Source organism: Neovison vison, chromosome 7 (genome assembly GCF_020171115.1).
Source record: "Neovison vison isolate M4711 chromosome 7, ASM_NN_V1, whole genome shotgun sequence".
Lineage (NCBI taxonomy): Eukaryota > Metazoa > Chordata > Mammalia > Carnivora > Mustelidae > Neogale > Neogale vison.
The window spans coordinates 142131409-142144130 of NC_058097.1; the positions used below are offsets into that span (position 1 = coordinate 142131409).

A 12722-nucleotide genomic window follows, 5' to 3' on the forward strand; every position below is an offset into this window, starting at 1 on the left:
ACAGCACTCACCACAGCACATACATTCCCCAATGTCCATAACCCCATCCCCCTCTCCCAGCCCCCCTCACCCTGGCAACCCTCAGTTTGTTTTGTGAGATTAAGAGTCACTTATGGTTTTTCTCCCCCCTCATCCCATCTTGTTTCATTTATTCTTTTCCTACCCCCCAACCCCCCATGTTGCATCTCCACTTCCTCATTTAACTGGGTAATGGATATTAAGGAGGGCATGTGTTGTAATGAGCATGGGGTATCATATAAGACCTGTACCTCTGAAACCAATAATACATTATATGTTAACTTTAAAAATACAGTAAAAAAATAAATTTGTTGTATTTAAAAAAAAAACACAGTAATTTTAATGAATTTCTGGAAACTGATTGCAGGCTTGTATGAGAGTAAGTAAGAAACTCCTGGGAGAGCCACTATTTTGGGGTCTTCTACACCAACATATTTTTTTCATCCAGAAACACCAGTTCCTCATACTGAGGATATGAGAAAGATTCCCTCATGGGCTTGGGATAAGGAGGGAAAGAGTAAACACTGTGAACAGACACAACCTTATTAAAAAAAAAAAAAAATTAAATAAAAAAAATTAAAAAGCCTATGCACTAGGATGACTGGGTGATTCAATGGTTTAAGCCTCTGCCTTTGGCTCAGGTCTTGATCTCAGGGTCCTGGGACTGAGGCCCAAATGTGGCTCTCTGCTCAGCAGGGAGCCTGCTTTCCCCTCTCTCTCTGCCTGCCTACTTGTGATCTCTCTCTGTCAAATAAATAAATAAAAATCTTTTAAAAATTAATAAAATAAAATAAAATAAGAAGCCTATGATCCAGTTCAAGCCAATCCACCACTAAATTCTGGATACAAAGGCTAACAGAAAATCACAGCTGAGATCTGTTTACACAGAGTTGGGCCAGTGGCATCATAAACTGGTAGGAATGTTTAAATAGTGATTTTGTTGAATTGCTGGAGGCTGACTGTGGAGTGGTGTTAAGAATAAAAATTGGGGGGGGCCCTCAGTCTCAGGATAGCCCTCACTTTCATGGCTTTTACCTCCAGAAACCTCACCATTTTCTTAAGGTAAAAAGCCAAAAATGATACATTTGGGGCTCTGGCCTGGGGAGGGGAAAAATAGCCATTGTGAAATACTCCTTAGAGCATTCTCCATAACAAAGACCAACTCTCAAGGTAAAAACACTGTACCAGAGCCTTATCCTACCTGAGGGACTACCAATCTTTTGTCCAAGGTCTCTTTAGCCTTTTCTGCCTTACCTATGAGGGAAAAATGTAAGGTAACATACGCTGGTTAAGGTCACAGCCCAGGTACCCACTATGAAACTGAGATCCAGTTGTAACATTATAGAATAACATGCCTCTCTAACACCTTACCACCACCACCAAAACTCCAGTATAATAACAGAGGATTTAAGCTGATAGAGCTGTAAGAGGCAAACTCTATTTTAAAGGGTTTTCAAGGAAGGAAATGTAAAGATAGCTGGTGGGAAAAAAGCAAAAACAAGGACTCTAGAGGAATTTGAAGCCTCTAGAATCTATGTAGATATATATAAAAAAAACTAAATATAGCCCAGTTTTAGCCAGGTTAACATAAAATTTTATAATAAAGTTTTTACTTACTTCAATTTCTATTACCTGAGATATTATGTCTAGTTTTAAATGATTAATTTAAATAAAAAATGGCAAGGAAAAAAAAACAGTTTTAAAGTCCAAAGAAAAGCATCAGATCTGACTGAGATATAATGAAGATTTTTGAATTATCAGGCAGGTATTTACAATAACTTTAAATTATTGTTTTAGTAGGTTTAGTGTTTAGTTAAATTAGTGTTTAGTAGGTTAGGAATGCTAATAGAAAAAGTAGACCACATGCCTGCTTGGAAGAATTCCCAATGGCCAATGCTGGAACAATTTGAGACAGAAAATTAATAATGTATAGATGATATTATGAAGTATAAAATACCCATGAGTCTAGCTTGATATAAATAAATGATTGAATAAATACATAAATGGGGAGAATAGATAAATCTGCCATATAGGGAGTTCCAAATAATTTTATGTATGTGATTTCCCCTCAGGGAGGTGGGCCATAAGTCCCATCTCACAAGTATGAGCTGTGAATAATGATTTTATTCAAGGAATACCACACTAATAGGGGAAAAAGAGTAACCATACAGTGGAGACACTAAAAAACATTACCTCGACCTGATGATCAAAGCTAACATCAATAATGGTAAGGCAAGTTGATAGTATGTACCTTTGATATGATGTTTTGAAAATGGCATTTTACTTCTGTGGTCTTCAAAAAAAACTCATACCCCAGTCTAATCATGAAAAGAATTTCAGAAAATCCCACTTAAAGGACATTCTACAAAATACCTGACCAATAACCTTCAAAACCGTCAAGGTCATCAAAAACCATCAAAAAAACCCATCAAAAACCAACTAAAAAAATTAAAGCCAACACAGATAGGCAAAGGGGACATGACAACTAATTTTAATATGGCATCCTATAACAGAGAAAAGACATTAGGTAAAAACTAAAAGAATGTGAATGAATTATGGCCTTCAGTTAACAATAACATACTGATATTATTTACTTCGTATGACAAATATACCACACTAAGATATTAACAATTAGGAAAACTGGGTGTGGTTGCATGGAAATTCTGTTTTCATGGGTGACTCTTTTTTTGTAAATCTAAAACTATTCTAAAATTGGAAGTTCATTTTAAAAAGTCAATAAACTTAAAGATGATCATAATCTGAAATATTCTACAGTCTATTGATAAGATGGTTAGGAGTTTTATTCCTTTAAGATTTTTGTTTGTTTAAGTAATTTGCAAAGAAATTTTCTCAGCTCTGAAGAGAAAAAGAAGATGAAAGAAGTTGCTATTCCCATGAAACTAACATTTTATGTAGTGGAGGATAGTGAGGAGGGGGGATCAAGTAGAAAATATGTTAATAATGGTAATACATACCCAGACAAATACTTCATATAAATGCAAAAACTATGTTGCATTTAAAATTCAGTGAGATGATACAGTAAGACTATCTTTTTTTTTTTTAAAAAAAGATTTTATTTATTTGACAGACAGAGATCACAAGTAGGCAGAGAGGCAGGCAGAGAGAGAGGAGGAAGCAGGCTCCGTGCTGAGCAGAGAGCCCGATGCGGGGCTGGATCCCAGGACCCTGGGATCATGACCTGAGCTGAAGGCAGAGGCTTTAACCCACTGAGCCACGAGGGCACCCCCGCTTTTTTTTTTAAATAGGTACATGCCATTTCCTCAGAGTACTATTTCTTATGTTTATTAAAAACCCAAATATATTTAGCTTTTCTATACTGTATTATTTTTGTGTTTCTTTCGTAATGGCAGCAAACATAGTGCCAAATTTTAAGAGCCTAGTGGCCTCAAATGTGTATATGAGTGAAATCATATGGCATTTGTTTTTGACTTCTTTTACTTACAATACCTTCCAGGTCCATCCATAAGTTTCTGTGATGTATACCTGAAACTAATGTAAATATTCAAATTTAAATCAGTCAATAAATGCTACTCCATAAACTATAATTTGAATCATACATGTGAAAAAAAAAATGTAGGGGACTAGAGTTCAAAAAGTTTGAGTACTATTGGCCTAAATAATTCCTTAAATATCTTATAAAAGACAAATTTTGTTATCTTTCAAAACTCTGTGCTTGTTCAAGCAGCCTATTTTATTTTTAATAATTCACAGTAGTCGAGGATGTGCTGAAACCTGTCTGTGTTCCCAAGGGGAGGATCTCAGCATGTAGATTCAGGCTGTTTGGAAGCAAAAACTTCAGGCAGCAACTTTTAAAGGTATGCAAAGTCGGGGGTGCTTGGGTGGCTCAGTGGGTTAAACCTCTGCCTTAGACTCAGGTCCTGATCCCAGCATCCTAGGATCCAGCCCCGAGTCAGGCTCCTTGCTCAGCAGGGAGTCTGCTTCTCCCTCTGCCTCTGCTGGTCCCCCTGCTCATTCTCTCTCTATGTCAAATAAATAAAATCTTAAAAAAAAAAAAAAAAAAGCAAGCATGTAAAATCCTAAGTCCTATGGGACTGCAAGTGTAAGACCCATTGGCCTGGAGATATGATAGTGTCCATTGGGTGGTGGTCACAAAACTCAGAGGCTCTGGATGAGTATGCAAGTGTTCTGGGGCTACCAGTAAGCTGGAGTAAGGCAGAGGGAGAGGGAGGCAGAGGGAGATGGTGTTCACAGCCTAGGTTCCTTGACAGCATCTCTATAGTCTATTAATATGTGCCAAGCATGAAGCCTACCCCTCAGACCAAGGATCTAAGACAAGCCAAGAGGCCCCCTTCACAGAGAGACTGGGGGAATGTCTCAATGTACTGTCTGCAAAGTGCCCTGGGGTTGGCAATTTGTTAAGAACCATTGCTCAGTTTAGCACAGTCCTGTGGGACCCAGGAATGCAGCCCTCCTGGTCACCAGAGCCAGGCAATCAAGTCATGTCTCCTGTTTGGCAGTTGCAAAATTTAGACTTCCAGATGTAAACACCATATCCCCAGCTGCATGAAAGCTCCCCTCCAGGAGACACTGTAGATTCTGGAATATTGCAGAAAGAAAGCAGAAGATACCATTCTTCCTCTCAGTCCTGTGGAAAGGGTATCATCGGCCCCTACATGTGAATTTAATTAGAAGCCTGCCTCTCGTGCTGCTGGGATCATGGTTAACTACTAGGCAACAGTCACAGAAAGATTGAGTTCCTGGCCCTCTTGCCTCCTGATGTGCCCTGAGGATGGTAGCTGTTTCTGAGCATAAGCCCCACCAGCGGCAGCTGCAAATATTGAGGCACCAGACAGGTGTGTGTGATCTCCTTTCTTGTTCACAATGATTATGCAGTCCCGTGGAACCAGGACCCCAAGCTTCCCCGGCCTTCAGAGCCAGGTAGTCAAGAAGAGTCTCCTGAGCGGCAGCCGCAAAGGTTGCTCAGCTGCTGCAAAAGTCAGGGCGGTAGCCGTAAAGGTCAGGGCATCAGGCACACACATAAAAGCTTCCTTCTGGAAGATACTGGTGTTCTGGAGCACGAGAGCATGGAAATGGCACCTGCCCGGCTCCATCCCTGCGAGGTGCTCCAGGAAGCTCCTACCCTTGGTGTTAGATTAAATGCCTGCCTCTCAGGCCAACGCTTTCACAAAAACTGAGGAGCCTCCTTTGCTTCAAGTCTGGGCACCATCAGCTGCCTCTGAGCGGGATCCTGGAGCAGTAAGTGCTGGCTTCAGTGCCGTTTGGAGCGCCATTTTGGAGTTGTCTCCCGGGTACAGCTTGTGGGGCTTGAGACACAGGAACTTTGCTTTTCCAAGTTAGATGTTTGGGGGCCTGTTTCTCAGGGGCAGGTCCTAAAACTTGAGCTCCCTGAAGTGGAGATCTAACCCTTCACTCCTCAGGGAGAGGTTCCAGCTTTTAAATTTTCTCTTGTTTTTGGGATGCTGCTAGGAGTGTGGTTTAGGATGAGATTGTGTCCCAGGTTCTCCGATTTCCTTCAGTGGAGTTGTTCTCTTTTGCCGGCGGTGTAGTTGTTGCTCAGCAAGACTTTAGGGTTTTCTAAGAGGAAATTATTCCGTGTGTGGCTGTAGATTCAGTGTATCTGTGTGGGAGGAGGTGAGTTACGGATCTTCCTATGTTGCCATTTTCAGCCAGAACCTCTAGGTGTCTGTTTTGATAGAGTGATTGTAAAAGTTCTCTGTGACACTGAACTGCTTTCAGAAAGGTTAAAAAAAAAAAAAAAAAGAAAAGAAAAGCCAGCCGTGCAAAAATTACCATAAGGAGTAATTTCAGGCAATGGGAAGAGATACTACATGAATCCTAGGGTGAGCATGAGCTTCTGTTGTTTGAGAAAGAGTAAGAAGTATACTGTGGTTGGAGAAAACTGGGAGAGGCAGAGACCTGGGAGGGAGAAGGCAGCCTGGAAACCTGGAGGGAGGTGAGGAAGGTACAGGTGGAGAGAAGAAGAGAAATATGAATGAGCTCAAAGATGTGAGCTGAAGGTATGTCTTGTAAAAGTATGAAAGTAATATCTGAATTTCGTTCTTGAGTGCAATAGGTAACTTTTTAAGAATTTTAAGTGGGTGTATTAAGTAGCTCCAAACCAATACATTTTGGGCTGTTGTACCTTTCTTAAAAAAACAAAACAAAACAAAAACAAACTCATTATGTTTCATATTTTTTAATAGTTGTCAGTGTTTACCATGCTCTTTGTCTTTTTCACCCCTTTGGAGGCAATCAAATATCAAAGTTGATTAGAATTATATGTATGACAAGAGTAAATAGGCTTTAAATGAGCTCTTAAGTGCATGAAGTTTGATGAATTGATTCTGATACCAGTTTGGCCACTTATAAATCTGTTTTTAATTTTCTTTCTGCGTGATCTCATTGCTTTTTTTTTTTAAATAAGATTCACATAGTGGGGTGCTTCCATATCAAAGTCAAGTATTATTATTTTTAAATTGCTTCTTTGAAAAACGTGCATAACTATTTCTCCTAAGGCTGTATATATTACTCATTATTTTTCTTATTTCACTCTTGGACTAGAAGAAACTGGATTTAGCCATGGAAGTTAAGGACTTAAGCAAGATGTAAGTTACCAAAAATAGTGGTAAGATACTGCGTAGGGGTCACTAGTTGAATATCACTGGGAGTCAAAATTGAGGTGGAGAACCAAGGTTCCAAAATAAGAATAGGTAGTGAGATTTAGTTGGAAGAAATAAAGCAAGGCAGACCACTAGGAAAATTGGAAAAGTATAATGAATCAGATTCTTTGTTAAATGAGCCATAGTTTTTGGTATAATAATGTTATTATAATGTGATACTGTTTGGCTCTAACTGGCATATTTTTATGTGATATTAAGTGCTTGTCAGTACCATGGCAAAAGTTAGATGCTGACCTTAATAGGGTAAGCCCTCCTGGGTTCCTGGAAAGACCATTTCAGAGACTCTATTTCTTAAATGTAATTGAATCTAACTTCACTCAAGTGAGTCTTGTTTAAATGCAACCTCATAATAAAGACATCACTGTAGAAAAATGGTGTTTTCTTTGCTAAGAAATTTCCTTTACTAAAGGAAATACTTTATTTCCTTTCAGCTTTGAGCATTTAGTAAATAGGTTACAATAGTATATTCTACAGGATTGCCTTATGTTAATTTTGTCTAGTAAATCATCATATATATAGTTTCTTCTGAAGAGTTAGGCAACATCTTCAATTATTCTAAGGCTTCGGAACTTTGCATTGTTTTCTTTTGATAGCTACATTTTTTAAATCCTTAGGAAAGATGACTATAGTATGTTATTCTTTATAAGGGATACACATTCTGCCAACTGCTTCATGATCTCTCCAATGCCCATACTGCAGTTAAATGTCTTAATATCTATCAAGAGATTCTTTCACAATAACATTATATTTGGCATAATATATGGCTATCTCTATAATATTGCTATTGCTGATCTACCATTCTCTGGAGAGTTGCACATGAAATCACAGATTGCTAGACTGATTGAGTCTAGTCCAGGCTGTGTAACTTATTTCTGAATCCCTCTAATAGTAGAAAACTAGTGGTAACTAAGCTACTCATGCTGCCTTTGAGTGGAACTTATTGTTAACAAATAATACTTTCCAAATTTTCTTCTGATCTCTTAAAGCCTCATTCCCATAGGTCAGTATTAATGTTGCCATGTTGGGTGTTCTGATATTTTATTGTTTTTGTTTTTGTTTTTTTTCTTTTTCTTTTCCCTAGGCTAATAATCACTTTGTTTCAATAATCCCCACTATGATATGGTATAAAGTCCTAATGCAAGTGAGAATAAATTATTTGTGCAGGAAATGTGTATGTTAAAGGTACATACATATAATATCTCAACAGAATGGAATTTATGGACACAGGATTCAGTTTTATACCTGAAATCATCATGAATGTTCTTTTTAGTGTAGTCTGATTTCTCTTGCTTAATACTTACATCTAGGCATTTTTTTTAAAGATTTTATTTCTTTATTTGACAGAGATTACAAGTAGGAAGAGAGGCAGGTAGAGAGAGAGGGGGAAGCAGGCTCCCTGCTGAGCAGAGAGCCCGATGTGGGGCTCGATCCCAGGACCCTGGGATCATGACCTGAGCCGAAGGCAGAGGCTTTAACCCACTGAGCCACCCAGGCGCCCCACATCTAGGCATTTTTTACTAATCTTTCCATTGGCTCAACCTAAATCTAGTAGCTCAGTATTAGCATGTTTGTGGTTGAATTTTTGGAAAAATTTCTGTTAAGCAGTTTCCTGAAACAATTTAGAGAATGTGCAGTCATCTTTCAGCACATTTGATCTCATCATGTGTTTAAGCTGAGCATCAGATATCTTTAATGAGTTGCATGGGAAGGTTGTACTCTGGCTTAGTAACTGCCTCTGTGCTTCAGCAGCATAAATTACACTGAAAGGTAGAACAAAAGAATCCAGAAGTCAGGACTGACCAGAATTCTCTTATAAAAATGGTAATCTTCAGTCAATTAGTCTGAATTATAAGCATGAAATACTTAGCATCTCATTTTATGAGTTTCAGCAAGACTCTGATAGTAAATTTTAAATTGATTTTGAAGATTTAGTCTAAGGAGTATAAAGTGCCTTTAGTATCACACAGTTCAAATGTTACAAAATATGATAATGTCTGTGATCAAACAGAAATTTTTGGAAATGAATTCTGTCTTTACCAAATTCTAAAGAGAGTCTATATAAGAATTGGCATTCATTAACCTTGTATGTTATGCTAGACACTGTGTTCACTACGGAACATATCATCAAATATACATACACATGCAGATCCACATGTATATGTATTAACTTTTTTCTATTAATTCTCAAAACAATTTTACAGAGGAGACTTGCACCCAGACATAGTATGTTTTCTGCCCAAGGTAAAGCAATAATTACCGTATTATTTCATGGAACTAATGCCATCTTAAGACACCAGATATTTCTAAGCATGTACAAAGAACTTATATTTCATCAAGTAAGTTTTTGTGTCATTACTAAGAAACACTTCATTAAAAAATGATGTACCAAAATGGGCCACATCGTTAGCTTTTATTAGTATTTATTATTAAACCAAATGTTCATTCCAGTTGTAGTGGAGAAAAAATCTAACTTTGTCAGCTTTCCACATTTTCTCACACACTAGTATTTACATTGTGCTCTGTTTTTGTGACCAAACATCCCCATTGCTACATATTCATTTTGGTATGTGATGGCCTTTTTTTGGTGACAGAGAAGTTATCACTGGTCTAGATAATCCTTCCTTAACCAACCTCTCAGATAATATGCTGCTGAACATCACTCTAGAAAAGAGACAAGCTGTCAACTAGAATGAGGGCTGTAGTTTTCTAAAGAAAAAAAGCTGAAGCAAAGGAAGGTTAGTTTTGCCTTATATTTACAAAATGATAAATTATTAAATAAAAAGGACAATATGAAAAAAAATCCATTTTCTCAAATATTTAAGTGTTGGAAAATAGATAATAAAACTGTTGTGCAATTAAGAGAGTTTTTATTTTTATTTTTTGGTTTGGCTATTTCTAAAGAAATATTTCTAGAAATCACACTTATTTATCTGACTTCGCACTAAATTTTCATTTTTTTTTCCAAAATGTATAAAATGGTTCTAGGTAAGTGCTATCTTCCAGAACTCAATGGTGAAAATTCCTAAATAGTCAATTAAAGATACAAGAATATTGTTGTGTAAGGAGGTTCTAAAAATTAGGAAGGAGTAATAGGCACATATTTCATGCCTTTAGGAGAAAGACACCACAATTTAAAAATGGTAGTCATAAATATAGTCTGTTAAATACTAGGTAAAGTAAAATACAAGAACATTAATATACTTAATCTTCGTGATTTCTCTTTGAGGTCATTCTTAAAAATTCTAGTAAGTGTTGAACAAACCTCAGAAGGAAGGGTCACAGTTACTCTTTTTTTTTTTTTTTAAAGATTTTATTTATTTATTTGACAGACAGAGGTCACAAATAGGCAGAGACATAGACAGAGAGGAGGAAGCGGCCCCCTGCTGAGCAGAGAGCCCGATGTGGGGCTCGATTCCAGGACCCTGAGATCATGACCTGAGCCGAAGGCAGAGGATTAACCCACTGAGCGACCCAGGCGCCCCTCACAATTACTCTTGAAAGGCAACTCGGTGGAGAAGTGTTGTTCTTTATTCAGTTTGTTTTATTTAGATTTCTTTCTACAATTTATCTTAACACAGTCATTTGTACACTTATCTTTAGATTAATCTATGAATTTGGGGCAGGTTTACAAACATTTAGTCCCTAACAAGTCCTAATTTCTCCCTTAAATTCCAAATCTACATATCCATCTTCCTGAGTCACCTTCATGCCATCTTCATCAGCAACACTCTGGACCATTGTCAGTATAATTATTGTTCTCCCCCCTTAACTGGTCTTCCTGCCTTTGCCCCTGCAGTTTCAACCCAGCAACCGCAGTGTTCAGAGAATAAGCTACTCCCAGAAAAATGCCTCATTTCCTCAGATCTTTACTCAGAAGTGACATTTTCTGTGGAGATTTTCCTGATCACTCTAGATTTTTAATGAACCAGTATATAATATCTCCTTCTTTTCTTTGTTTTTTCTCTTATGATAGATATGTAGATATAGATAGCTCTCCCGTCTATCTATATAGCATGCATATTATATATAAAATAATTTAACTTAGTGATTATATTTCTTATCCTCAAAAATATAACCTCAGTCGTGGTATGGGTTTTTGTCTGTTTTATCAGTGTATCCTCAGTATATCAAATAGTGCCTGACATACAGTAAGCAGTCAATACATGTTTGCAAAAGATGAATGAATGGATTGATGAATAAACCAATTCATCATGGTTCATTGATAGTTTATTGATGAATAAACCAATTTTGGATTCTGTAAGAAAATGGATTTTAGGGGGGCAAGAGATCAGATTATTTTCAGTAGTCCAAGAAAGATGTGGCTTGTTCTGAGGTGCTCATAATGGCACTGGTGAGAAGTAGAAATTTTGGATTCCATTATGGAGCCCAGGTGACATATAGAGAATAAATCTCTGATGACAAGAAGAAAAGCAAAGAGTATGGATAGTCTGCAGATACTAATAGGTGAACAGTTGATTGAAGTTGATTAATATATATACTTCAGTTAAGTATTAAACAAAATTATTAGTTAAATGAAAAAAGGTAAACTTGAGAAGAAAGGGAAAATGAAAAAATTTTTTTAGAAAGTCAGAAATGAAAAAAAAAAAAGTGAAAAATGGAAAACACTGAGGCAGAGTAGAATTACTGGTTAGTATGAGGTACATGAAAGCCCTGAAAATTATTTCCTCTATCAGATGATAAATCTCTAATCCATAAGCACTGAGAAAATCTACTCAAAATTAACTTTTTATATTTTTAATTACTATTTCTTTCTTTATTCTTTTCTTTCCTTGATTATTTGAGAAGATGAAATATTTATTTGGGAATGATGTGCAACTTTAGAGATATATTTACATATTTTCCATTTAGTTTTATGGCTAAGTTCTTCTTTGGTGGTCAGAATATCATGGGTAATAAAAATTTAAAAATGCAGAATGAAAGCCCAAAATTCTTTGGCACTACATTATATTAAATGTTGTAAAGATAGGCACCTCAGAAATGAGCAGTTACACTTATCCAGCAACATTTCTGGCAAATAAATATATATATTGGAATCGGTTTTATTTAAGATGCCAATGACTGCTGCTCAGAACACTGTCAATTCATCTTCACTAACTTGATGGACTAGTGTTTCTGTACTCTTGATGTAGAATCTCACTTCCTTAAATGTTTGCATGTACATATTAATTGCTTTCTTCTTTGCAATAAAGTAATCATGTTTTTATTGTGAAGAAATTAGTGTCTTTTTGGGAAAAGACATGTAACTTGGTAATAGAAGACCATGTATAATGAAACATAGTCAGGCATTAATTTAAATGATTAGCTCTCAAAGTCTCTGAGATCAGAAAGGGAGAAATCAGAGATGATATGGAGATAGTTTCACTGAGTCAGAGTGGAAATAGTATGAGGAGGAAGATTTCGTTCAGGTAATGCAGGAAAGTATTATAAGGGACCTAGTCTATAGACCAATGCTTCTACTACCCACAAGCTTGATCAAATTCGTTAAGTCTCTCTTTGCCACATTTTTGTCATCTGTATGTTGGTCTAAATAATAGCAATATCTATTTCACAGAGTCACTCAGAGGCTTATATTATATAAGTGACAGAGTTGTCTTTTGTAGCATATAAGACATTGTATATACATTATTAATTTAATGTGTTTTTCTCTTTAATGAATACATACTTCCAGAAAAAAAAAATCCAAGATTTACTTACTAAGTAGTGACTTTTTTCTAAGTAGGGACTTTCCAAGCATTTGTTCACTTATTTACTTATCTTTTTTGTTTAGTATCCACAACATTCATTCTGATCTATTTTTCAGGGCTGATTTTGTGCTCAGACACAATACCTGTTCTGAAGGAAAGACCAGGAGCCCACTGACAAAGTTCAGGACACTAAGAGCAGAGGCTTTACAAAGAATCTTATAAGGTATTCCAGATGAACTTATAGAGTCATGGGCCCGCAGTTGTACATGATTATTATTGTTTTTCAAAAATCTTGAGGTAGTAGCAGAAAAAAAAT

The 12722-nt window shown here is 36.7% G+C and overlaps 1 pseudogene; it reads right to left on the minus strand.

Moving 5' to 3' along the window:
- Nucleotides 1–5210: 5210 nt before the first annotated feature.
- Nucleotides 5211–12722, minus strand: part of LOC122913486 — a 122001-nt pseudogene continuing 114489 nt past the window's right edge.